This window comes from Schistocerca cancellata, chromosome 8 (assembly GCF_023864275.1).
Source record: "Schistocerca cancellata isolate TAMUIC-IGC-003103 chromosome 8, iqSchCanc2.1, whole genome shotgun sequence".
NCBI lineage: Eukaryota > Metazoa > Arthropoda > Insecta > Orthoptera > Acrididae > Schistocerca > Schistocerca cancellata.
The window spans coordinates 80,453,678-80,476,946 of NC_064633.1; the positions used below are offsets into that span (position 1 = coordinate 80,453,678).

General features: G+C 46.7%; 35 non-coding genes across 35 annotated transcripts; all 35 read right to left on the reverse strand.

Annotated features, from left to right (window-relative positions):
* Positions 1 to 178: 178 nt before the first annotated feature.
* On the reverse strand, positions 179 to 250 carry Trnat-agu (transfer RNA threonine (anticodon AGU)). The gene has a single exon. It is a non-coding gene; the product is annotated as a tRNA-Thr (tRNA).
* A 321-nt stretch (positions 251 to 571) lies between these two features.
* On the reverse strand, positions 572 to 644 carry Trnak-cuu (transfer RNA lysine (anticodon CUU)). The gene has a single exon. It is a non-coding gene; the product is annotated as a tRNA-Lys (tRNA).
* A 440-nt stretch (positions 645 to 1,084) lies between these two features.
* Trnar-ucg (transfer RNA arginine (anticodon UCG)) lies at positions 1,085 to 1,157 on the reverse strand. Its single transcript has one exon. It is a non-coding gene; the product is annotated as a tRNA-Arg (tRNA).
* A 545-nt stretch (positions 1,158 to 1,702) lies between these two features.
* Trnat-agu (transfer RNA threonine (anticodon AGU)) lies at positions 1,703 to 1,774 on the reverse strand. The gene has a single exon. It is a non-coding gene; the product is annotated as a tRNA-Thr (tRNA).
* A 321-nt stretch (positions 1,775 to 2,095) lies between these two features.
* Positions 2,096 to 2,168, reverse strand: Trnak-cuu (transfer RNA lysine (anticodon CUU)). The gene has a single exon. It is a non-coding gene; the product is annotated as a tRNA-Lys (tRNA).
* Positions 2,169 to 2,608: 440 nt separating this feature from the next.
* On the reverse strand, positions 2,609 to 2,681 carry Trnar-ucg (transfer RNA arginine (anticodon UCG)). The gene has a single exon. It is a non-coding gene; the product is annotated as a tRNA-Arg (tRNA).
* Positions 2,682 to 3,220: 539 nt separating this feature from the next.
* On the reverse strand, positions 3,221 to 3,292 carry Trnat-agu (transfer RNA threonine (anticodon AGU)). Its single transcript has one exon. It is a non-coding gene; the product is annotated as a tRNA-Thr (tRNA).
* Positions 3,293 to 3,613: 321 nt separating this feature from the next.
* Positions 3,614 to 3,686, reverse strand: Trnak-cuu (transfer RNA lysine (anticodon CUU)). The gene has a single exon. It is a non-coding gene; the product is annotated as a tRNA-Lys (tRNA).
* Positions 3,687 to 4,737: 1,051 nt separating this feature from the next.
* Trnat-agu (transfer RNA threonine (anticodon AGU)) lies at positions 4,738 to 4,809 on the reverse strand. Its single transcript has one exon. It is a non-coding gene; the product is annotated as a tRNA-Thr (tRNA).
* A 321-nt stretch (positions 4,810 to 5,130) lies between these two features.
* Positions 5,131 to 5,203, reverse strand: Trnak-cuu (transfer RNA lysine (anticodon CUU)). Its single transcript has one exon. It is a non-coding gene; the product is annotated as a tRNA-Lys (tRNA).
* Positions 5,204 to 6,254: 1,051 nt separating this feature from the next.
* Positions 6,255 to 6,326, reverse strand: Trnat-agu (transfer RNA threonine (anticodon AGU)). Its single transcript has one exon. It is a non-coding gene; the product is annotated as a tRNA-Thr (tRNA).
* A 321-nt stretch (positions 6,327 to 6,647) lies between these two features.
* Trnak-cuu (transfer RNA lysine (anticodon CUU)) lies at positions 6,648 to 6,720 on the reverse strand. Its single transcript has one exon. It is a non-coding gene; the product is annotated as a tRNA-Lys (tRNA).
* Positions 6,721 to 7,160: 440 nt separating this feature from the next.
* Positions 7,161 to 7,233, reverse strand: Trnar-ucg (transfer RNA arginine (anticodon UCG)). The gene has a single exon. It is a non-coding gene; the product is annotated as a tRNA-Arg (tRNA).
* Positions 7,234 to 7,778: 545 nt separating this feature from the next.
* Positions 7,779 to 7,850, reverse strand: Trnat-agu (transfer RNA threonine (anticodon AGU)). Its single transcript has one exon. It is a non-coding gene; the product is annotated as a tRNA-Thr (tRNA).
* Positions 7,851 to 8,171: 321 nt separating this feature from the next.
* Positions 8,172 to 8,244, reverse strand: Trnak-cuu (transfer RNA lysine (anticodon CUU)). The gene has a single exon. It is a non-coding gene; the product is annotated as a tRNA-Lys (tRNA).
* A 1,051-nt stretch (positions 8,245 to 9,295) lies between these two features.
* Trnat-agu (transfer RNA threonine (anticodon AGU)) lies at positions 9,296 to 9,367 on the reverse strand. The gene has a single exon. It is a non-coding gene; the product is annotated as a tRNA-Thr (tRNA).
* A 321-nt stretch (positions 9,368 to 9,688) lies between these two features.
* Positions 9,689 to 9,761, reverse strand: Trnak-cuu (transfer RNA lysine (anticodon CUU)). Its single transcript has one exon. It is a non-coding gene; the product is annotated as a tRNA-Lys (tRNA).
* A 440-nt stretch (positions 9,762 to 10,201) lies between these two features.
* Trnar-ucg (transfer RNA arginine (anticodon UCG)) lies at positions 10,202 to 10,274 on the reverse strand. The gene has a single exon. It is a non-coding gene; the product is annotated as a tRNA-Arg (tRNA).
* A 539-nt stretch (positions 10,275 to 10,813) lies between these two features.
* Trnat-agu (transfer RNA threonine (anticodon AGU)) lies at positions 10,814 to 10,885 on the reverse strand. Its single transcript has one exon. It is a non-coding gene; the product is annotated as a tRNA-Thr (tRNA).
* A 321-nt stretch (positions 10,886 to 11,206) lies between these two features.
* On the reverse strand, positions 11,207 to 11,279 carry Trnak-cuu (transfer RNA lysine (anticodon CUU)). The gene has a single exon. It is a non-coding gene; the product is annotated as a tRNA-Lys (tRNA).
* Positions 11,280 to 11,719: 440 nt separating this feature from the next.
* Positions 11,720 to 11,792, reverse strand: Trnar-ucg (transfer RNA arginine (anticodon UCG)). The gene has a single exon. It is a non-coding gene; the product is annotated as a tRNA-Arg (tRNA).
* A 539-nt stretch (positions 11,793 to 12,331) lies between these two features.
* On the reverse strand, positions 12,332 to 12,403 carry Trnat-agu (transfer RNA threonine (anticodon AGU)). The gene has a single exon. It is a non-coding gene; the product is annotated as a tRNA-Thr (tRNA).
* A 321-nt stretch (positions 12,404 to 12,724) lies between these two features.
* Trnak-cuu (transfer RNA lysine (anticodon CUU)) lies at positions 12,725 to 12,797 on the reverse strand. Its single transcript has one exon. It is a non-coding gene; the product is annotated as a tRNA-Lys (tRNA).
* A 440-nt stretch (positions 12,798 to 13,237) lies between these two features.
* Positions 13,238 to 13,310, reverse strand: Trnar-ucg (transfer RNA arginine (anticodon UCG)). The gene has a single exon. It is a non-coding gene; the product is annotated as a tRNA-Arg (tRNA).
* Positions 13,311 to 13,849: 539 nt separating this feature from the next.
* Trnat-agu (transfer RNA threonine (anticodon AGU)) lies at positions 13,850 to 13,921 on the reverse strand. The gene has a single exon. It is a non-coding gene; the product is annotated as a tRNA-Thr (tRNA).
* Positions 13,922 to 14,242: 321 nt separating this feature from the next.
* Trnak-cuu (transfer RNA lysine (anticodon CUU)) lies at positions 14,243 to 14,315 on the reverse strand. Its single transcript has one exon. It is a non-coding gene; the product is annotated as a tRNA-Lys (tRNA).
* A 440-nt stretch (positions 14,316 to 14,755) lies between these two features.
* Positions 14,756 to 14,828, reverse strand: Trnar-ucg (transfer RNA arginine (anticodon UCG)). The gene has a single exon. It is a non-coding gene; the product is annotated as a tRNA-Arg (tRNA).
* A 539-nt stretch (positions 14,829 to 15,367) lies between these two features.
* Trnat-agu (transfer RNA threonine (anticodon AGU)) lies at positions 15,368 to 15,439 on the reverse strand. The gene has a single exon. It is a non-coding gene; the product is annotated as a tRNA-Thr (tRNA).
* A 321-nt stretch (positions 15,440 to 15,760) lies between these two features.
* On the reverse strand, positions 15,761 to 15,833 carry Trnak-cuu (transfer RNA lysine (anticodon CUU)). The gene has a single exon. It is a non-coding gene; the product is annotated as a tRNA-Lys (tRNA).
* Positions 15,834 to 16,273: 440 nt separating this feature from the next.
* Trnar-ucg (transfer RNA arginine (anticodon UCG)) lies at positions 16,274 to 16,346 on the reverse strand. Its single transcript has one exon. It is a non-coding gene; the product is annotated as a tRNA-Arg (tRNA).
* A 539-nt stretch (positions 16,347 to 16,885) lies between these two features.
* Trnat-agu (transfer RNA threonine (anticodon AGU)) lies at positions 16,886 to 16,957 on the reverse strand. Its single transcript has one exon. It is a non-coding gene; the product is annotated as a tRNA-Thr (tRNA).
* Positions 16,958 to 17,278: 321 nt separating this feature from the next.
* Positions 17,279 to 17,351, reverse strand: Trnak-cuu (transfer RNA lysine (anticodon CUU)). The gene has a single exon. It is a non-coding gene; the product is annotated as a tRNA-Lys (tRNA).
* A 440-nt stretch (positions 17,352 to 17,791) lies between these two features.
* On the reverse strand, positions 17,792 to 17,864 carry Trnar-ucg (transfer RNA arginine (anticodon UCG)). Its single transcript has one exon. It is a non-coding gene; the product is annotated as a tRNA-Arg (tRNA).
* Positions 17,865 to 18,403: 539 nt separating this feature from the next.
* Positions 18,404 to 18,475, reverse strand: Trnat-agu (transfer RNA threonine (anticodon AGU)). Its single transcript has one exon. It is a non-coding gene; the product is annotated as a tRNA-Thr (tRNA).
* Positions 18,476 to 18,796: 321 nt separating this feature from the next.
* Trnak-cuu (transfer RNA lysine (anticodon CUU)) lies at positions 18,797 to 18,869 on the reverse strand. Its single transcript has one exon. It is a non-coding gene; the product is annotated as a tRNA-Lys (tRNA).
* Between the last annotated feature and the right edge of the window lie 4,400 nt (positions 18,870 to 23,269).

Consider the following 23,269-nt stretch of genomic DNA (forward strand, 5'->3'; position numbering starts at 1 on the left):
TCGGCATTCTCCGGAGACTGCCTAAAGCAGCAGTTTCTGGTGCCCACTTTAATAGCACCATTCACACTATTCATTTGCGAGAGCATTTCTTAAATACCGCACCCATTCATAATTTTTTTTATCCTTGACCGCTTTTTTCGAAAGGGCCACGGTGGGAGGGGCTGTTACAAAATTCATTAGCCGCCTGTGAGGATCGAACTCACGACCTCTGGTTTACTAGACCAGCGCTCTGCCACTGAGCTAAGGAGGCGCCTCCTAGCGGACTTTTAGGATACTTTGTTCTTACAAACTAGTGAATCGGAGCCCTTCAGCTCGAAACGCACCGCATGAGCGACCATTATTTGCATTTAGTTAGCACAGCTGCTGCTTTCCTACACATCTCACACTATATCGATGTACAACTAAAATTGCAAAACAACACATTTATTTCATTTCAGAGTCACTTTCAGCTTCAAATACCGTTCCTCTGATATTCATACGAAGCTAGGCATCGTCGTAACCCGTTACGTTCATTACGCAAGGCTCACGAGAGGGGCGCATGTTGGATCCGCGTAGACACAAAATTTTGCGCCGCCCAGCGTGGGGCTCGAACCCACGACCCTGAGATTAAGAGTCTCATGCTCTACCGACTGAGCTAGCCGGGCTGCACGCAACGCGTTACGAGCCATACAATACTGATGTGACCTGCGACCATCTATTGAAGATTCTTTTGACTACAGCTTATTTCCTGCTGCCACAAATCAGCTACAATCCTATTCAATGAAAAATTGTCTCCGAAAGGCATCAAATCTGCATGAAATGATACGTGGCTATCAGCACCATTATTCAACACACATGCTCGACTGTGCGCAGACGCCTGTGGCGTAGCCCTTGGCTCCTGAATCAGATGCAGTAGTTCCAACAAAAACTCTCCTGAACGGCACTGTGCCGAAAACTTCGCTACAGATCACCCTTGTCTTGCTTGTGCTTCTGGTAGACGCCGGTTTTGCAGCCAGGAAGCGGACAGCAGCAACTTCCAACTAGTTGTAGAGTACTCAAACAACACAGTAAAACAGCATGCATCTTTTGCAGAACAGGAAAAACTCGACCGTGACAGGATTCGAACCTGGAATCTTCGGATCCGAAGTCCGACGCCTTATCCATTAGGCCACACGGTCACTGGCGCAATATACTTCCCCACTCACACCTCGTTTTCGCCATTTGTACACTTGGCAGAATGAATTTCCCATCTTTGACGCAGTTCTCCATCTCAAATTTCAGTACTAAAAGTACGACGCTACTTCTTGCTGTGTCCCATCGCAAGTTACATTCAAGCCCTTATGACGCTGATCAAACAAGAGGTGGCAAATCAGCTTCAATCGTTTAGTGCCATCTCAGTCGCTTGCAGAAGGTACCTCACCCTATGTGATACAATGGCGAATTGTCGCTATTACCAAAGCGGCGGCGGCGCCGACGACGTCGACGACAATCGCGAGGGTCTTTATCAGGGGTAGAAAATACATCACAAGAACTAAGTATTTCACGTCGGCATTCTCCGGAGACTGCCTAAAGCAGCAGTTTCTGGTGCCCACTTTAATAGCACCATTCACACTATTCATTTGCGAGAGCATTTCTTAAATACCGCACCCATTCATAATTTTTTTTATCCTTGACCGCTTTTTTCGAAAGGGCCACGGTGGGAGGGGCTGTTACAAAATTCATTTGCCGCCTGTGAGGATCGAACTCACGACCTCTGGTTTACTAGACCAGCGCTCTGCCACTGAGCTAAGGAGGCGCCTCCTAGCGGACTTTTAGGATACTTTGTTCTTACAAACTAGTGAATCGGAGCCCTTCAGCTCGAAACGCACCGCATGAGCGACCATTATTTGCATTTAGTTAGCACAGCTGCTGCTTTCCTACACATCTCACACTATATCGATGTACAACTAAAATTGCAAAACAACACATTTATTTCATTTCAGAGTCACTTTCAGCTTCAAATACCGTTCCTCTGATATTCATACGAAGCTAGGCATCGTCGTAACCCGTTACGTTCATTACGCAAGGCTCACGAGAGGGGCGCATGTTGGATCCGCGTAGACACAAAATTTTGCGCCGCCCAGCGTGGGGCTCGAACCCACGACCCTGAGATTAAGAGTCTCATGCTCTACCGACTGAGCTAGCCGGGCTGCACGCAACGCGTTACGAGCCATTCAATACTGATGTGACCTGCGACCATCTATTGAAGATTCTTTTGACTACAGCTTATTTCCTGCTGCCACAAATCAGCTACAATCCTATTCAATGAAAAATTGTCTCCGAAAGGCATCAAATCTGCATGAAATGATACGTGGCTATCAGCACCATTATTCAACACACATGCTCGACTGTGCGCAGACGCCTGTGGCGTAGCCCTTGGCTCCTGAATCAGATGCAGTAGTTCCAACAAAAACTCTCCTGAACGGCACTGTGCCGAAAACTTCGCTACAGATCACCCTTGTCTTGCTTGTGCTTCTGGTAGACGCCGGTTTTGCAGCCAGGAAGCGGACAGCAGCAACTTCCAACTAGTTGTAGAGTACTCAAACAACACAGTAAAACAGCATGCATCTTTTGCAGAACAGGAAAAACTCGACCGTGACAGGATTCGAACCTGCAATCTTCGGATCCGAAGTCCGACGCCTTATCCATTAGGCCACACGGTCACTGGCGCAATATACTTCCCCACTCACACCTCGTTTTCGCCATTTGTACACTTGGCAGAATGAATTTGCCATCTTTGACGCAGTTCTCCATCTCAAATTTCAGTACTAAAAGTACGACGCTACTTCTTGCTGTGTCCCATCGCAAGTTACATTCAAGCCCTTATGACGCTGATCAAACAAGAGGTGGCAAATCAGCTTCAATCGTTTAGTGCCATCTCAGTCGCTTGCAGAAGGTACCTCACCCTATGTGATACAATGGCGAATTGTCGCTATTACCAAAGCGGCGGCGGCGCCGACGACGACAATCGCGAGGGTCTTTATCAGGGGTAGAAAATACATCACAAGAACTAAGTATTTCACGTCGGCATTCTCCGGAGACTGCCTAAAGCAGCAGTTTCTGGTGCCCACTTTAATAGCACCATTCACACTATTCATTTGCGAGAGCATTTCTTAAATACCGCACCCATTCATAATTTTTTTTATCCTTGACCGCTTTTTTCGAAAGGGCCACGGTGGGAGGGGCTGTTACAAAATTCATTTGCCGCCTGTGAGGATCGAACTCACGACCTCTGGTTTACTAGACCAGCGCTCTGCCACTGAGCTAAGGAGGCGCCTCCTAGCGGACTTTTAGGATACTTTGTTCTTACAAACTAGTGAATCGGAGCCCTTCAGCTCGAAACGCACCGCATGAGCGACCATTATTTGCATTTAGTTAGCACAGCTGCTGCTTTCCTACACATCTCACACTATATCGATGTACAACTAAAATTGCAAAACAACACATTTATTTCATTTCAGAGTCACTTTCAGCTTCAAATACCGTTCCTCTGATATTCATACGAAGCTAGGCATCGTCGTAACCCGTTACGTTCATTACGCAAGGCTCACGAGAGGGGCGCATGTTGGATCCGCGTAGACACAAAATTTTGCGCCGCCCAGCGTGGGGCTCGAACCCACGACCCTGAGATTAAGAGTCTCATGCTCTACCGACTGAGCTAGCCGGGCTGCACGCAACGCGTTACGAGCCATACAATACTGATGTGACCTGCGACCATCTATTGAAGATTCTTTTGACTACAGCTTATTTCCTGCTGCCACAAATCAGCTACAATCCTATTCAATGAAAAATTGTCTCCGAAAGGCATCAAATCTGCATGAAATGATACGTGGCTATCAGCACCATTATTCAACACACATGCTCGACTGTGCGCAGACGCCTGTGGCGTAGCCCTTGGCTCCTGAATCAGATGCAGTAGTTCCAACAAAAACTCTCCTGAACGGCACTGTGCCGAAAACTTCGCTACAGATCACCCTTGTCTTGCTTGTGCTTCTGGTAGACGCCGGTTTTGCAGCCAGGAAGCGGACAGCAGCAACTTCCAACTAGTTGTAGAGTACTCAAACAACACAGTAAAACAGCATGCATCTTTTGCAGAACAGGAAAAACTCGACCGTGACAGGATTCGAACCTGCAATCTTCGGTCCGAAGTCCGACGCCTTATCCATTAGGCCACACGGTCACTGGCGCAATATACTTCCCCACTCACACCTCGTTTTCGCCATTTGTACACTTGGCAGAATGAATTTCCCATCTTTGACGCAGTTCTCCATCTCAAATTTCAGTACTAAAAGTACGACGCTACTTCTTGCTGTGTCCCATCGCAAGTTACATTCAAGCCCTTATGACGCTGATCAAACAAGAGGTGGCAAATCAGCTTCAATCGTTTAGTGCCATCTCAGTCGCTTGCAGAAGGTACCTCACCCTATGTGATACAATGGCGAATTGTCGCTATTACCAAAGCGGCGGCGGCGCCGACGACGACAATCGCGAGGGTCTTTATCAGGGGTAGAAAATACATCACAAGAACTAAGTATTTCACGTCGGCATTCTCCGGAGACTGCCTAAAGCAGCAGTTTCTGGTGCCCACTTTAATAGCACCATTCACACTATTCATTTGCGAGAGCATTTCTTAAATACCGCACCCATTCATAATTTTTTTTATCCTTGACCGCTTTTTTCGAAAGGGCCACGGTGGGAGGGGCTGTTACAAAATTCATTTGCCGCCTGTGAGGATCGAACTCACGACCTCTGGTTTACTAGACCAGCGCTCTGCCACTGAGCTAAGGAGGCGCCTCCTAGCGGACTTTTAGGATACTTTGTTCTTACAAACTAGTGAATCGGAGCCCTTCAGCTCGAAACGCACCGCATGAGCGACCATTATTTGCATTTAGTTAGCACAGCTGCTGCTTTCCTACACATCTCACACTATATCGATGTACAACTAAAATTGCAAAACAACACATTTATTTCATTTCAGAGTCACTTTCAGCTTCAAATACCGTTCCTCTGATATTCATACGAAGCTAGGCATCGTCGTAACCCGTTACGTTCATTACGCAAGGCTCACGAGAGGGGCGCATGTTGGATCCGCGTAGACACAAAATTTTGCGCCGCCCAGCGTGGGGCTCGAACCCACGACCCTGAGATTAAGAGTCTCATGCTCTACCGACTGAGCTAGCCGGGCTGCACGCAACGCGTTACGAGCCATACAATACTGATGTGACCTGCGACCATCTATTGAAGATTCTTTTGACTACAGCTTATTTCCTGCTGCCACAAATCAGCTACAATCCTATTCAATGAAAAATTGTCTCCGAAAGGCATCAAATCTGCATGAAATGATACGTGGCTATCAGCACCATTATTCAACACACATGCTCGACTGTGCGCAGACGCCTGTGGCGTAGCCCTTGGCTCCTGAATCAGATGCAGTAGTTCCAACAAAAACTCTCCTGAACGGCACTGTGCCGAAAACTTCGCTACAGATCACCCTTGTCTTGCTTGTGCTTCTGGTAGACGCCGGTTTTGCAGCCAGGAAGCGGACAGCAGCAACTTCCAACTAGTTGTAGAGTACTCAAACAACACAGTAAAACAGCATGCATCTTTTGCAGAACAGGAAAAACTCGACCGTGACAGGATTCGAACCTGCAATCTTCGGTCCGAAGTCCGACGCCTTATCCATTAGGCCACACGGTCACTGGCGCAATATACTTCCCCACTCACACCTCGTTTTCGCCATTTGTACACTTGGCAGAATGAATTTCCCATCTTTGACGCAGTTCTCCATCTCAAATTTCAGTACTAAAAGTACGACGCTACTTCTTGCTGTGTCCCATCGCAAGTTACATTCAAGCCCTTATGACGCTGATCAAACAAGAGGTGGCAAATCAGCTTCAATCGTTTAGTGCCATCTCAGTCGCTTGCAGAAGGTACCTCACCCTATGTGATACAATGGCGAATTGTCGCTATTACCAAAGCGGCGGCGGCGCCGACGACGACAATCGCGAGGGTCTTTATCAGGGGTAGAAAATACATCACAAGAACTAAGTATTTCACGTCGGCATTCTCCGGAGACTGCCTAAAGCAGCAGTTTCTGGTGCCCACTTTAATAGCACCATTCACACTATTCATTTGCGAGAGCATTTCTTAAATACCGCACCCATTCATAATTTTTTTTATCCTTGACCGCTTTTTTCGAAAGGGCCACGGTGGGAGGGGCTGTTACAAAATTCATTTGCCGCCTGTGAGGATCGAACTCACGACCTCTGGTTTACTAGACCAGCGCTCTGCCACTGAGCTAAGGAGGCGCCTCCTAGCGGACTTTTAGGATACTTTGTTCTTACAAACTAGTGAATCGGAGCCCTTCAGCTCGAAACGCACCGCATGAGCGACCATTATTTGCATTTAGTTAGCACAGCTGCTGCTTTCCTACACATCTCACACTATATCGATGTACAACTAAAATTGCAAAACAACACATTTATTTCATTTCAGAGTCACTTTCAGCTTCAAATACCGTTCCTCTGATATTCATACGAAGCTAGGCATCGTCGTAACCCGTTACGTTCATTACGCAAGGCTCACGAGAGGGGCGCATGTTGGATCCGCGTAGACACAAAATTTTGCGCCGCCCAGCGTGGGGCTCGAACCCACGACCCTGAGATTAAGAGTCTCATGCTCTACCGACTGAGCTAGCCGGGCTGCACGCAACGCGTTACGAGCCATACAATACTGATGTGACCTGCGACCATCTATTGAAGATTCTTTTGACTACAGCTTATTTCCTGCTGCCACAAATCAGCTACAATCCTATTCAATGAAAAATTGTCTCCGAAAGGCATCAAATCTGCATGAAATGATACGTGGCTATCAGCACCATTATTCAACACACATGCTCGACTGTGCGCAGACGCCTGTGGCGTAGCCCTTGGCTCCTGAATCAGATGCAGTAGTTCCAACAAAAACTCTCCTGAACGGCACTGTGCCGAAAACTTCGCTACAGATCACCCTTGTCTTGCTTGTGCTTCTGGTAGACGCCGGTTTTGCAGCCAGGAAGCGGACAGCAGCAACTTCCAACTAGTTGTAGAGTACTCAAACAACACAGTAAAACAGCATGCATCTTTTGCAGAACAGGAAAAACTCGACCGTGACAGGATTCGAACCTGGAATCTTCGGATCCGAAGTCCGACGCCTTATCCATTAGGCCACACGGTCACTGGCGCAATATACTTCCCCACTCACACCTCGTTTTCGCCATTTGTACACTTGGCAGAATGAATTTCCCATCTTTGACGCAGTTCTCCATCTCAAATTTCAGTACTAAAAGTACGACGCTACTTCTTGCTGTGTCCCATCGCAAGTTACATTCAAGCCCTTATGACGCTGATCAAACAAGAGGTGGCAAATCAGCTTCAATCGTTTAGTGCCATCTCAGTCGCTTGCAGAAGGTACCTCACCCTATGTGATACAATGGCGAATTGTCGCTATTACCAAAGCGGCGGCGGCGCCGACGACGTCGACGACAATCGCGAGGGTCTTTATCAGGGGTAGAAAATACATCACAAGAACTAAGTATTTCACGTCGGCATTCTCCGGAGACTGCCTAAAGCAGCAGTTTCTGGTGCCCACTTTAATAGCACCATTCACACTATTCATTTGCGAGAGCATTTCTTAAATACCGCACCCATTCATAATTTTTTTTATCCTTGACCGCTTTTTTCGAAAGGGCCACGGTGGGAGGGGCTGTTACAAAATTCATTTGCCGCCTGTGAGGATCGAACTCACGACCTCTGGTTTACTAGACCAGCGCTCTGCCACTGAGCTAAGGAGGCGCCTCCTAGCGGACTTTTAGGATACTTTGTTCTTACAAACTAGTGAATCGGAGCCCTTCAGCTCGAAACGCACCGCATGAGCGACCATTATTTGCATTTAGTTAGCACAGCTGCTGCTTTCCTACACATCTCACACTATATCGATGTACAACTAAAATTGCAAAACAACACATTTATTTCATTTCAGAGTCACTTTCAGCTTCAAATACCGTTCCTCTGATATTCATACGAAGCTAGGCATCGTCGTAACCCGTTACGTTCATTACGCAAGGCTCACGAGAGGGGCGCATGTTGGATCCGCGTAGACACAAAATTTTGCGCCGCCCAGCGTGGGGCTCGAACCCACGACCCTGAGATTAAGAGTCTCATGCTCTACCGACTGAGCTAGCCGGGCTGCACGCAACGCGTTACGAGCCATACAATACTGATGTGACCTGCGACCATCTATTGAAGATTCTTTTGACTACAGCTTATTTCCTGCTGCCACAAATCAGCTACAATCCTATTCAATGAAAAATTGTCTCCGAAAGGCATCAAATCTGCATGAAATGATACGTGGCTATCAGCACCATTATTCAACACACATGCTCGACTGTGCGCAGACGCCTGTGGCGTAGCCCTTGGCTCCTGAATCAGATGCAGTAGTTCCAACAAAAACTCTCCTGAACGGCACTGTGCCGAAAACTTCGCTACAGATCACCCTTGTCTTGCTTGTGCTTCTGGTAGACGCCGGTTTTGCAGCCAGGAAGCGGACAGCAGCAACTTCCAACTAGTTGTAGAGTACTCAAACAACACAGTAAAACAGCATGCATCTTTTGCAGAACAGGAAAAACTCGACCGTGACAGGATTCGAACCTGCAATCTTCGGTCCGAAGTCCGACGCCTTATCCATTAGGCCACACGGTCACTGGCGCAATATACTTCCCCACTCACACCTCGTTTTCGCCATTTGTACACTTGGCAGAATGAATTTCCCATCTTTGACGCAGTTCTCCATCTCAAATTTCAGTACTAAAAGTACGACGCTACTTCTTGCTGTGTCCCATCGCAAGTTACATTCAAGCCCTTATGACGCTGATCAAACAAGAGGTGGCAAATCAGCTTCAATCGTTTAGTGCCATCTCAGTCGCTTGCAGAAGGTACCTCACCCTATGTGATACAATGGCGAATTGTCGCTATTACCAAAGCGGCGGCGGCGCCGACGACGACAATCGCGAGGGTCTTTATCAGGGGTAGAAAATACATCACAAGAACTAAGTATTTCACGTCGGCATTCTCCGGAGACTGCCTAAAGCAGCAGTTTCTGGTGCCCACTTTAATAGCACCATTCACACTATTCATTTGCGAGAGCATTTCTTAAATACCGCACCCATTCATAATTTTTTTTATCCTTGACCGCTTTTTTCGAAAGGGCCACGGTGGGAGGGGCTGTTACAAAATTCATTTGCCGCCTGTGAGGATCGAACTCACGACCTCTGGTTTACTAGACCAGCGCTCTGCCACTGAGCTAAGGAGGCGCCTCCTAGCGGACTTTTAGGATACTTTGTTCTTACAAACTAGTGAATCGGAGCCCTTCAGCTCGAAACGCACCGCATGAGCGACCATTATTTGCATTTAGTTAGCACAGCTGCTGCTTTCCTACACATCTCACACTATATCGATGTACAAATAAAATTGCAAAACAACACATTTATTTCATTTCAGAGTCACTTTCAGCTTCAAATACCGTTCCTCTGATATTCATACGAAGCTAGGCATCGTCGTAACCCGTTACGTTCATTACGCATGGCTCACGAGAGGGGCGCATGTTGGATCCGCGTAGACACAAAATTTTGCGCCGCCCAGCGTGGGGCTCGAACCCACGACCCTGAGATTAAGAGTCTCATGCTCTACCGACTGAGCTAGCCGGGCTGCACGCAACGCGTTACGAGCCATACAATACTGATGTGACCTGCGACCATCTATTGAAGATTCTTTTGACTACAGCTTATTTCCTGCTGCCACAAATCAGCTACAATCCTATTCAATGAAAAATTGTCTCCGAAAGGCATCAAATCTGCATGAAATGATACGTGGCTATCAGCACCATTATTCAACACACATGCTCGACTGTGCGCAGACGCCTGTGGCGTAGCCCTTGGCTCCTGAATCAGATGCAGTAGTTCCAACAAAAACTCTCCTGAACGGCACTGTGCCGAAAACTTCGCTACAGATCACCCTTGTCTTGCTTGTGCTTCTGGTAGACGCCGGTTTTGCAGCCAGGAAGCGGACAGCAGCAACTTCCAACTAGTTGTAGAGTACTCAAACAACACAGTAAAACAGCATGCATCTTTTGCAGAACAGGAAAAACTCGACCGTGACAGGATTCGAACCTGCAATCTTCGGATCCGAAGTCCGACGCCGTATCCATTAGGCCACACGGTCACTGGCGCAATATACTTCCCCACTCACACCTCGTTTTCGCCATTTGTACACTTGGCAGAATGAATTTCCCATCTTTGACGCAGTTCTCCATCTCAAATTTCAGTACTAAAAGTACGACGCTACTTCTTGCTGTGTCCCATCGCAAGTTACATTCAAGCACTTATGACGCTGATCAAACAAGAGGTGGCAAATCAGCTTCAATCGTTTAGTGCCATCTCAGTCGCTTGCAGAAGGTACCTCACCCTATGTGATACAATGGCGAATTGTCGCTATTACCAAAGCGGCGGCGGCGCCGACGACGACAATCGCGAGGGTCTTTATCAGGGGTAGAAAATACATCACAAGAACTAAGTATTTCACGTCGGCATTCTCCGGAGACTGCCTAAAGCAGCAGTTTCTGGTGCCCACTTTAATAGCACCATTCACACTATTCATTTGCGAGAGCATTTCTTAAATACCGCACCCATTCATAATTTTTTTTATCCTTGACCGCTTTTTTCGAAAGGGCCACGGTGGGAGGGGCTGTTACAAAATTCATTTGCCGCCTGTGAGGATCGAACTCACGACCTCTGGTTTACTAGACCAGCGCTCTGCCACTGAGCTAAGGAGGCGCCTCCTAGCGGACTTTTAGGATACTTTGTTCTTACAAACTAGTGAATCGGAGCCCTTCAGCTCGAAACGCACCGCATGAGCGACCATTATTTGCATTTAGTTAGCACAGCTGCTGCTTTCCTACACATCTCACACTATATCGATGTACAACTAAAATTGCAAAACAACACATTTATTTCATTTCAGAGTCACTTTCAGCTTCAAATACCGTTCCTCTGATATTCATACGAAGCTAGGCATCGTCGTAACCCGTTACGTTCATTACGCAAGGCTCACGAGAGGGGCGCATGTTGGATCCGCGTAGACACAAAATTTTGCGCCGCCCAGCGTGGGGCTCGAACCCACGACCCTGAGATTAAGAGTCTCATGCTCTACCGACTGAGCTAGCCGAGCTGCACGCAACGCGTTACGAGCCATACAATACTGATGTGACCTGCGACCATCTATTGAAGATTCTTTTGACTACAGCTTATTTCCTGCTGCCACAAATCAGCTACAATCCTATTCAATGAAAAATTGTCTCCGAAAGGCATCAAATCTGCATGAAATGATACGTGGCTATCAGCACCATTATTCAACACACATGCTCGACTGTGCGCAGACGCCTGTGGCGTAGCCCTTGGCTCCTGAATCAGATGCAGTAGTTCCAACAAAAACTCTCCTGAACGGCACTGTGCCGAAAACTTCGCTACAGATCACCCTTGTCTTGCTTGTGCTTCTGGTAGACGCCGGTTTTGCAGCCAGGAAGCGGACAGCAGCAACTTCCAACTAGTTGTAGAGTACTCAAACAACACAGTAAAACAGCATGCATCTTTTGCAGAACAGGAAAAACTCGACCGTGACAGGATTCGAACCTGCAATCTTCGGATCCGAAGTCCGACGCCTTATCCATTAGGCCACACGGTCACTGGCGCAATATACTTCCCCACTCACACCTCGTTTTCGCCATTTGTACACTTGGCAGAATGATTTTCCCATCTTTGACGCAGTTCTCCATCTCAAATTTCAGTACTAAAAGTACGACGCTACTTCTTGCTGTGTCCCATCGCAAGTTACATTCAAGCACTTATGACGCTGATCAAACAAGAGGTGGCAAATCATCTTCAATCGTTTAGTGCCATCTCAGTCGCTTGCAGAAGGTACCTCACCCTATGTGATACAATGGCGAATTGTCGCTATTACCAAAGCGGCGGCGGCGCCGACGACGACAATCGCGAGGGTCTTTATCAGGGGTAGAAAATACATCACAAGAACTAAGTATTTCACGTCGGCATTCTCCGGAGACTGCCTAAAGCAGCAGTTTCTGGTGCCCACTTTAATAGCACCGTTCACACTATTCATTTGCGAGAGCATTTCTTAAATACCGCACCCATTCATAATTTTTTTTATCCTTGACCGCTTTTTTCGAAAGGGCCACGGTGGGAGGGGCTGTTACAAAATTCATTTGCCGCCTGTGAGGATCGAACTCACGACCTCTGGTTTACTAGACCAGCGCTCTGCCACTGAGCTAAGGAGGCGCCTCCTAGCGGACTTTTAGGATACTTTGTTCTTACAAACTAGTGAATCGGAGCCCTTCAGCTCGAAACGCACCGCATGAGCGACCATTATTTGCATTTAGTTAGCACAGCTGCTGCTTTCCTACACATCTCACACTATATCGATGTACAACTAAAATTGCAAAACAACACATTTATTTCATTTCAGAGTCACTTTCAGCTTCAAATACCGTTCCTCTGATATTCATACGAAGCTAGGCATCGTCGTAACCCGTTACGTTCATTACGCAAGGCTCACGAGAGGGGCGCATGTTGGATCCGCGTAGACACAAAATTTTGCGCCGCCCAGCGTGGGGCTCGAACCCACGACCCTGAGATTAAGAGTCTCATGCTCTACCGACTGAGCTAGCCGGGCTGCACGCAACGCGTTACGAGCCATACAATACTGATGTGACCTGCGACCATCTATTGAAGATTCTTTTGACTACAGCTTATTTCCTGCTGCCACAAATCAGCTACAATCCTATTCAATGAAAAATTGTCTCCGAAAGGCATCAAATCTGCATGAAATGATACGTGGCTATCAGCACCATTATTCAACACACATGCTCGACTGTGCGCAGACGCCTGTGGCGTAGCCCTTGGCTCCTGAATCAGATGCAGTAGTTCCAACAAAAACTCTCCTGAACGGCACTGTGCAGAAAACTTCGCTACAGATCACCCTTGTCTTGCTTGTGCTTCTGGTAGACGCCGGTTTTGCAGCCAGGAAGCGGACAGCAGCAACTTCCAACTAGTTGTAGAGTACTCAAACAACACAGTAAAACAGCATGCATCTTTTGCAGAACAGGAAAAACTCGACCGTGACAGGATTCGAACCTGCAATCTTCGGATCCGAAGTCCGACGCCTTATCCATTAGGCCACACGGTCACTGGCGCAATATACTTCCCCACTCACACCTCGTTTTCGCCATTTGTACACTTGGCAGAATGAATTTCCCATCTTTGACGCAGTTCTCCATCTCAAATTTCAGTACTAAAAGTACGACGCTACTTCTTGCTGTGTCCCATCGCAAGTTACATTCAAGCACTTATGACGCTGATCAAACAAGAGGTGGCAAATCATCTTCAATCGTTTAGTGCCATCTCAGTCGCTTGCAGAAGGTACCTCACCCTATGTGATACAATGGCGAATTGTCGCTATTACCAAAGCGGCGGCGGCGCCGACGACGACAATCGCGAGGGTCTTTATCAGGGGTAGAAAATACATCACAAGAACTAAGTATTTCACGTCGGCATTCTCCGGAGACTGCCTAAAGCAGCAGTTTCTGGTGCCCACTTTAATAGCACCATTCACACTATTCATTTGCGAGAGCATTTCTTAAATACCGCACCCATTCATAATTTTTTTTATCCTTGACCGCTTTTTTCGAAAGGGCCACGGTGGGAGGGGCTGTTACAAAATTCATTTGCCGCCTGTGAGGATCGAACTCACGACCTCTGGTTTACTAGACCAGCGCTCTGCCACTGAGCTAAGGAGGCGCCTCCTAGCGGACTTTTAGGATACTTTGTTCTTACAAACTAGTGAATCGGAGCCCTTCAGCTCGAAACGCACCGCATGAGCGACCATTATTTGCATTTAGTTAGCACAGCTGCTGCTTTCCTACACATCTCACACTATATCGATGTACAACTAAAATTGCAAAACAACACATTTATTTCATTTCAGAGTCACTTTCAGCTTCAAATACCGTTCCTCTGATATTCATACGAAGCTAGGCATCGTCGTAACCCGTTACGTTCATTACGCAAGGCTCACGAGAGGGGCGCATGTTGGATCCGCGTAGACACAAAATTTTGCGCCGCCCAGCGTGGGGCTCGAACCCACGACCCTGAGATTAAGAGTCTCATGCTCTACCGACTGAGCTAGCCGGGCTGCACGCAACGCGTTACGAGCCATACAATACTGATGTGACCTGCGACCATCTATTGAAGATTCTTTTGACTACAGCTTATTTCCTGCTGCCACAAATCAGCTACAATCCTATTCAATGAAAAATTGTCTCCGAAAGGCATCAAATCTGCATGAAATGATACGTGGCTATCAGCACCATTATTCAACACACATGCTCGACTGTGCGCAGACGCCTGTGGCGTAGCCCTTGGCTCCTGAATCAGATGCAGTAGTTCCAACAAAAACTCTCCTGAACGGCACTGTGCAGAAAACTTCGCTACAGATCACCCTTGTCTTGCTTGTGCTTCTGGTAGACGCCGGTTTTGCAGCCAGGAAGCGGACAGCAGCAACTTCCAACTAGTTGTAGAGTACTCAAACAACACAGTAAAACAGCATGCATCTTTTGCAGAACAGGAAAAACTCGACCGTGACAGGATTCGAACCTGCAATCTTCGGATCCGAAGTCCGACGCCTTATCCATTAGGCCACACGGTCACTGGCGCAATATACTTCCCCACTCACACCTCGTTTTCGCCATTTGTACACTTGGCAGAATGAATTTCCCATCTTTGACGCAGTTCTCCATCTCAAATTTCAGTACTAAAAGTACGACGCTACTTCTTGCTGTGTCCCATCGCAAGTTACATTCAAGCACTTATGACGCTGATCAAACAAGAGGTGGCAAATCAGCTTCAATCGTTTAGTGCCATCTCAGTCGCTTGCAGAAGGTACCTCACCCTATGTGATACAATGGCGAATTGTCGCTATTACCAAAGCGGCGGCGGCGCCGACGACGACAATCGCGAGGGTCTTTATCAGGGGTAGAAAATACATCACAAGAACTAAGTATTTCACGTCGGCATTCTCCGGAGACTGCCTAAAGCAGCAGTTTCTGGTGCCCACTTTAATAGCACCGTTCACACTATTCATTTGCGAGAGCATTTCTTAAATACCGCACCCATTCATAATTTTTTTTATCCTTGACCGCTTTTTTCGAAAGGGCCACGGTGGGAGGGGCTGTTACAAAATTCATTTGCCGCCTGTGAGGATCGAACTCACGACCTCTGGTTTACTAGACCAGCGCTCTGCCACTGAGCTAAGGAGGCGCCTCCTAGCGGACTTTTAGGATACTTTGTTCTTACAAACTAGTGAATCGGAGCCCTTCAGCTCGAAACGCACCGCATGAGCGACCATTATTTGCATTTAGTTAGCACAGCTGCTGCTTTCCTACACATCTCACACTATATCGATGTACAACTAAAATTGCAAAACAACACATTTATTTCATTTCAGAGTCACTTTCAGCTTCAAATACCGTTCCTCTGATATTCATACGAAGCTAGGCATCGTCGTAACCCGTTACGTTCATTACGCAAGGCTCACGAGAGGGGCGCATGTTGGATCCGCGTAGACACAAAATTTTGCGCCGCCCAGCGTGGGGCTCGAACCCACGACCCTGAGATTAAGAGTCTCATGCTCTACCGACTGAGCTAGCCGGGCTGCACGCAACGCGTTACGAGCCATACAATACTGATGTGACCTGCGACCATCTATTGAAGATTCTTTTGACTACAGCTTATTTCCTGCTGCCACAAATCAGCTACAATCCTATTCAATGAAAAATTGTCTCCGAAAGGCATCAAATCTGCATGAAATGATACGTGGCTATCAGCACCATTATTCAACACACATGCTCGACTGTGCGCAGACGCCTGTGGCGTAGCCCTTGGCTCCTGAATCAGATGCAGTAGTTCCAACAAAAACTCTCCTGAACGGCACTGTGCAGAAAACTTCGCTACAGATCACCCTTGTCTTGCTTGTGCTTCTGGTAGACGCCGGTTTTGCAGCCAGGAAGCGGACAGCAGCAACTTCCAACTAGTTGTAGAGTACTCAAACAACACAGTAAAACAGCATGCATCTTTTGCAGAACAGGAAAAACTCGACCGTGACAGGATTCGAACCTGGAATCTTCGGATCCGAAGTCCGACGCCTTATCCATTAGGCCACACGGTCACTGGCGCAATATACTTCCCCACTCACACCTCGTTTTCGCCATTTGTACACTTGGCAGAATGAATTTCCCATCTTTGACGCAGTTCTCCATCTCAAATTTCAGTACTAAAAGTACGACGCTACTTCTTGCTGTGTCCCATCGCAAGTTACATTCAAGCACTTATGACGCTGATCAAACAAGAGGTGGCAAATCAGCTTCAATCGTTTAGTGCCATCTCAGTCGCTTGCAGAAGGTACCTCACCCTATGTGATACAATGGCGAATTGTCGCTATTACCAAAGCGGCGGCGGCGCCGACGACGACAATCGCGAGGGTCTTTATCAGGGGTAGAAAATACATCACAAGAACTAAGTATTTCACGTCGGCATTCTCCGGAGACTGCCTAAAGCAGCAGTTTCTGGTGCCCACTTTAATAGCACCATTCACACTATTCATTTGCGAGAGCATTTCTTAAATACCGCACCCATTCATAATTTTTTTTATCCTTGACCGCTTTTTTCGAAAGGGCCACGGTGGGAGGGGCTGTTACAAAATTCATTTGCCGCCTGTGAGGATCGAACTCACGACCTCTGGTTTACTAGACCAGCGCTCTGCCACTGAGCTAAGGAGGCGCCTCCTAGCGGACTTTTAGGATACTTTGTTCTTACAAACTAGTGAATCGGAGCCCTTCAGCTCGAAACGCACCGCATGAGCGACCATTATTTGCATTTAGTTAGCACAGCTGCTGCTTTCCTACACATCTCACACTATATCGATGTACAACTAAAATTGCAAAACAACACATTTATTTCATTTCAGAGTCACTTTCAGCTTCAAATACCGTTCCTCTGATATTCATACGAAGCTAGGCATCGTCGTAACCCGTTACGTTCATTACGCAAGGCTCACGAGAGGGGCGCATGTTGGATCCGCGTAGACACAAAATTTTGCGCCGCCCAGCGTGGGGCTCGAACCCACGACCCTGAGATTAAGAGTCTCATGCTCTACCGACTGAGCTAGCCGGGCTGCACGCAACGCGTTACGAGCCATACAATACTGATGTGACCTGCGACCATCTATTGAAGATTCTTTTGACTACAGCTTATTTCCTGCTGCCACAAATCAGCTACAATCCTATTCAATGAAAAATTGTCTCCGAAAGGCATCAAATCTGCATGAAATGATACGTGGCTATCAGCACCATTATTCAACACACATGCTCGACTGTGCGCAGACGCCTGTGGCGTAGCCCTTGGCTCCTGAATCAGATGCAGTAGTTCCAACAAAAACTCTCCTGAACGGCACTGTGCAGAAAACTTCGCTACAGATCACCCTTGTCTTGCTTGTGCTTCTGGTAGACGCCGGTTTTGCAGCCAGGAAGCGGACAGCAGCAACTTCCAACTAGTTGTAGAGTACTCAAACAACACAGTAAAACAGCATGCATCTTTTGCAGAACAGGAAAAACTCGACCGTGACAGGATTCGAACCTGCAATCTTCGGATCCGAAGTCCGACGCCTTATCCATTAGGCCACACGGTCACTGGCGCAATATACTTCCCCACTCACACCTCGTTTTCGCCATTTGTACACTTGGCAGAATGAATTTCCCATCTTTGACGCAGTTCTCCATCTCAAATTTCAGTACTAAAAGTACGACGCTACTTCTTGCTGTGTCCCATCGCAAGTTACATTCAAGCACTTATGACGCTGATCAAACAAGAGGTGGCAAATCAGCTTCAATCGTTTAGTGCCATCTCAGTCGCTTGCAGAAGGTACCTCACCCTATGTGATACAATGGCGAATTGTCGCTATTACCAAAGCGGCGGCGGCGACGACGACGACAATCGCGAGGGTCTTTATCAGGGGTAGAAAATACATCACAAGAACTAAGTATTTCACGTCGGCATTCTCCGGAGACTGCCTAAAGCAGCAGTTTCTGGTGCCCACTTTAATAGCACCATTCACACTATTCATTTGCGAGAGCATTTCTTAAATACCGCACCCATTCATAATTTTTTTTATCCTTGACCGCTTTTTTCGAAAGGGCCACGGTGGGAGGGGCTGTTACAAAATTCATTTGCCGCCTGTGAGGATCGAACTCACGACCTCTGGTTTACTAGACCAGCGCTCTGCCACTGAGCTAAGGAGGCGCCTCCTAGCGGACTTTTAGGATACTTTGTTCTTACAAACTAGTGAATCGGAGCCCTTCAGCTCGAAACGCACCGCATGAGCGACCATTATTTGCATTTAGTTAGCACAGCTGCTGCTTTCCTACACATCTCACACTATATCGATGTACAAATAAAATTGCAAAACAACACATTTATTTCATTTCAGAGTAACTTTCAGCTTCAAATACCGTTCCTCTGATATTCATACGAAGCTAGGCATCGTCGTAACCTGTTACGTTCATTACGCAAGGCTCACGAGAGGGGCGCATGTTGGATCCGCGTAGACACAAAATTTTGCGCCGCCCAGCGTGGGGCTCGAACCCACGACCCTGAGATTAAGAGTCTCATGCTCTACCGACTGAGCTAGCCGGGCTGCACGCAACGCGTTACGAGCCATACAATACTGATGTGACCTGCGACCATCTATTGAAGATTCTTTTGACTACAGCTTATTTCCTGCTGCCACAAATCAGCTACAATCCTATTCAATGAAAAATTGTCTCCGAAAGGCATCAAATCTGCATGAAATGATACGTGGCTATCAGCACCATTATTCAACACACATGCTCGACTGTGCGCAGACGCCTGTGGCGTAGCCCTTGGCTCCTGAATCAGATGCAGTAGTTCCAACAAAAACTCTCCTGAACGGCACTGTGCCGAAAACTTCGCTACAGATCACCCTTGTCTTGCTTGTGCTTCTGGTAGACGCCGGTTTTGCAGCCAGGAAGCGGACAGCAGCAACTTCCAACTAGTTGTAGAGTACTCAAACAACACAGTAAAACAGCATGCATCTTTTGCAGAACAGGAAAAACTCGACCGTGACAGGATTCGAACCTGCAATCTTCGGATCCGAAGTCCGACGCCTTATCCATTTTTTTTTTTTTTTTTTTTTTTCGGGCCTCCATCCACCCCTTATAGCCCGTCCTTCTGCTCGCCAGTAAGTCGCCTTCGTCGGCGCGGCATCAAAGGCCTTTGATTGAGGTAAATGAAAACGTGGTGTATTTCATGCGTCGTTCATGATAGAACCATCCATAGGAAGGAAAAGAGGAACTGAAAGTTACCACGGCTCCATTGCCTTGTGGTAAACGGAAACGACAAAGAAGGTGAAAGAAAAGTGAAAATCCATGTCTCCTAAAATTATAAAGCTTTGTTCTGAACTCTGCGAAAATGAATGAGAACGAAAATTATCTCTCGAAACAGAAAACTGAATTTTCTTCGTCTTGACGAAATTAAGCTTGAACTCTTACCAATCGAATTACTTCAGTGGTGTTTGTAACTTGTGATGCGGTCAACTTGACATATTAGTCGCCTAAATAGACAGTCCGTCTTATGTTGAGTGAGTAATCTGCTGAATGTTCGTTAACACGAAATTCGAATCAATTGATCTGGTAGTCTTTTCTCTCTCTCTCTCTCTCTCTCTCTCTCTTTTTTTTTTTTTTTTTTTTTTTTTTTTTTTTACGTTACAGTTTTGAGCAGGTAGTTGGCGAAGTTATCCTTATAGTTTTTCGTTTTCATTAGCATATGGTGCTGAGTTGTAAGATAGACCCAGAAGTCTTCTTTACTCTTTTCTTCTTTTGTAAATAAGTAATGTACAGTAGCGGCTTTTAACCAGTTGAGTGCGTTCCTTCTCGTCCGTGGGTACGGAGTATCGTCCGGCGTCAGAAAGGCAGCAGGTGTTATATATCTGGGCGATGTTCTACTGATGAGTGCTAACTTGTTCGCGATATATTCCCATATATCTTTTACTTTGTCGCACACAAACCTGTGTTCGTCAGTATCTATTAAATTACACGTTGTGCACAAAGGTGATTCTGCGAGGTGTATGTTATGTAGTTTGGAGTTAGTGGCTAATTTCCTGTTTACTGCGAAGTACCAAGTGGCTTTCATTGTCGACGGCAAGTACGGACAATGGATGTTCTCCCAGATTACCTTCCAGTCGCAAAGGTTGTATTTTTCTTCGGTATTATTTTTCTTCTTATCCTTCATGAGTTCCTGGTACACGTGTTTCACTGTCTTCATTTCTTGTTCGGGGATCCTTGTGTGTACATAACTGTACTCCAGTAAGAACCATTTTAAGTGGTAAAGTCCGTTTGGAATATGTTGCACCGTGATAGGTGGACTGAGGTCGGCCGGAGCTATCTCAGTAAGCAGGTGAGCAGCGAGACTATCAGCTGAGTGTTTCCAGTGGCGGAAGGTTTTGGATATGTATAAAGCTTGCTCCTTCCGTCCAACATCGACAAGATTTAAGCCACCATTTTTTGTGGCAAGCGTTAAGGTGTCAAACTGGACTTTAAAAATGTGGTGTTGGCTGACAAACTGTCCTAAAGCTGACATAATTCGTTTTGCAGTGAGTGCAGGCATTGGTAAAACTTGAGCGATATAATTGAGTTTGGAGGTGAGGTATACATTTGCGACCGTTACTTTCTGAATTTCATTTAGTTTGCGTACTCTGTGTTCCCGTATGCTGGCACGAATAGTCCGTAGAAGCTTTCGATAGTTGGTTGCAATTGTGTGCCGAATATTACTCTGAAAATCAATTCCAAGACACTTGAAGATCTTCAGCTGACGTAGTTGCCTGTGAGGGTGCGATCCTAGGCCGCGGCCAATATTGAATATTCCAGACTTCGTCCAGTTTAGTTGTGCACCTGACGCTTGCTCATATTGCCTGACTATCTGTAGTGCGGTCTCCACTTCAGTTCTATTTAGGACAAGGAAACCGACATCGTCTGCATACGCCTTGCACACTACTCGGGATCCATGTATGATGATGCCCTGTAAACTTTGCGTCAGGGTAGCTAACAAAGGCTCAATGGCAATCGCAAAGAGCGCCATGGACATTGGGCAGCCCTGCCTGACGGAACTGGCTATCTCTATTGCTCGGGTAGGCTGGCCATTGATGATGACTCTGGATAAATTAGTCGCTACCATCTGTCGTATAATTGCGACGAACCCAGGTGGAAAACCCATCGCATTCATGGTACGAAAGAGATACTGGTGGTTTACCCTGTCAAAGGCTTTGTCGAAATCCAAAGACATGATGGCACATTTCAGTTTACAGACTTCCGCAATAGAGATTAAATCACGGTAGTCGCACAAAGTCTGTTGAATTTTCCTATCCTTGCCCACGCTGGTCTGGTAAGGGCCAATAATATTGGTCATTGTAGATTTAAGCCTTTGGGCCAAAAGTCTCGCAAAGATTTTATAGTCGCTGTTGAGCAGCGTTATCGGTCTTAGATTTTTGACGTTTGCACTGCCTGAGTTTTTTTTAATGAGAACGATGATGCCTTCACAGAAGCTGGTGGGGATCACGTCGTTTTGGTCGAGAAGTTCGTTACAGATGCAAGTTATCTTCGCCTTTATGGTGTTCCAGAACTTTTGATAGAACTCGACGGGAATTCCGTCAGGTCCGGGGGATTTATTCTTAGCACTTTCGCAGAGCACATATTCCACGTCTTCTTCGGTTGCCACGGCTAATAGCTTTTCCGCGTCCACGAGACTGACTCTGTTGCGCAAATTATTCAAAAGATCATCCTGCGCTTGCACGTTAACTTCTTTATTTGACAGCAAGGTGGTGAAGTAGTTTAGCACCGCCGCTTTAATCTCGTTGTGCGTAGTCAGCGTTGCGCCGTCCTCAGCAATTAACTCCGTCAGTATTTTACGGGACCCTTTCGTACTTTCTTGGATCATATGGTAGACTGAGGTGAGTTCTTGGTGTACAGTAGTCTGGACCCGCGACCTGACTTTGTAGCCTTCTAGCTGCGTCCTCCTGAGGGTTAGGATTTTGGCCTGGATTTTCTTAATTCGTTGACAATTCTCGACAGCCGAAGTGCCGAGCAGATACAGTTCCCGCAGACAATGAAAATAGAAATTGATCGTCCTTTGAAGCCAAAAGCTCTTTTCCCGTGCGTAGTTCATGAAACACCACCTAATTTTAGGTTTGGCGCACCTGAGCCACCAATCAATGGCCGAATTATAAGAGGCAAATCTATGCTCACATTCTCGCCAGGTATTGAGGAAGGCTTCTTGACACGCCGAGTCTTGTAGATGTGAAACATTTAATTTCCACAGGCCCCTGTATCGACACGTCCGTTGTCGGTCTAGAGTGATAGTACAGATGTATGCAGCATGATCGGAGAACGCCACTGGCCATACTTCTGACTGCAGAATGTGATTCCTCAAAGTGGGTGTGACATAAATTCGATCGAGACGGCTTGCCGAATGAGTCGTAATATGGGTAAACCCAGGTGCTGCCCCATGCTTGAGCTCCCAAGAGTCAACTAAGTGCAAGTCTCGTACAATTCGTTCCAGTTCAAGTGATTTGTTAAGATTGGGAGTCTGGTCCTTTGCACTGATGACACAGTTAAAGTCGCCTCCGAAGATGACATCGTTGTGGCGGACGCCAAAGAGAGGAACTATTTCTTCGTTAAAAAAGTCTGCTCTTTGACGTCTATTACTGGAACCGGATGGGGCATATACATTAATTAGTCTGTTGTTATAAAAAGTGCCCGCAATGCCCCTACCGTTCGGCAATTGTGTGACGTCAGTAATAATGATACCTTCCTTCACAATAAAAGCTGTACCTAATTCGCAACCGGCCCCAGGATTAGTGATCACATTATAACCTGGTATGCAATCAAGTCTGATCTCTGTTACTTCTTGTACTAATAAAATGTCTACATCAGCTGCATATAAAAAGTCTTTTAAATGTTGTAGTTTAAGAGCGCTGCGTATCTTATTAATATTGAGAGTAGCAAGTCGGTAGGCCTGTGGCGG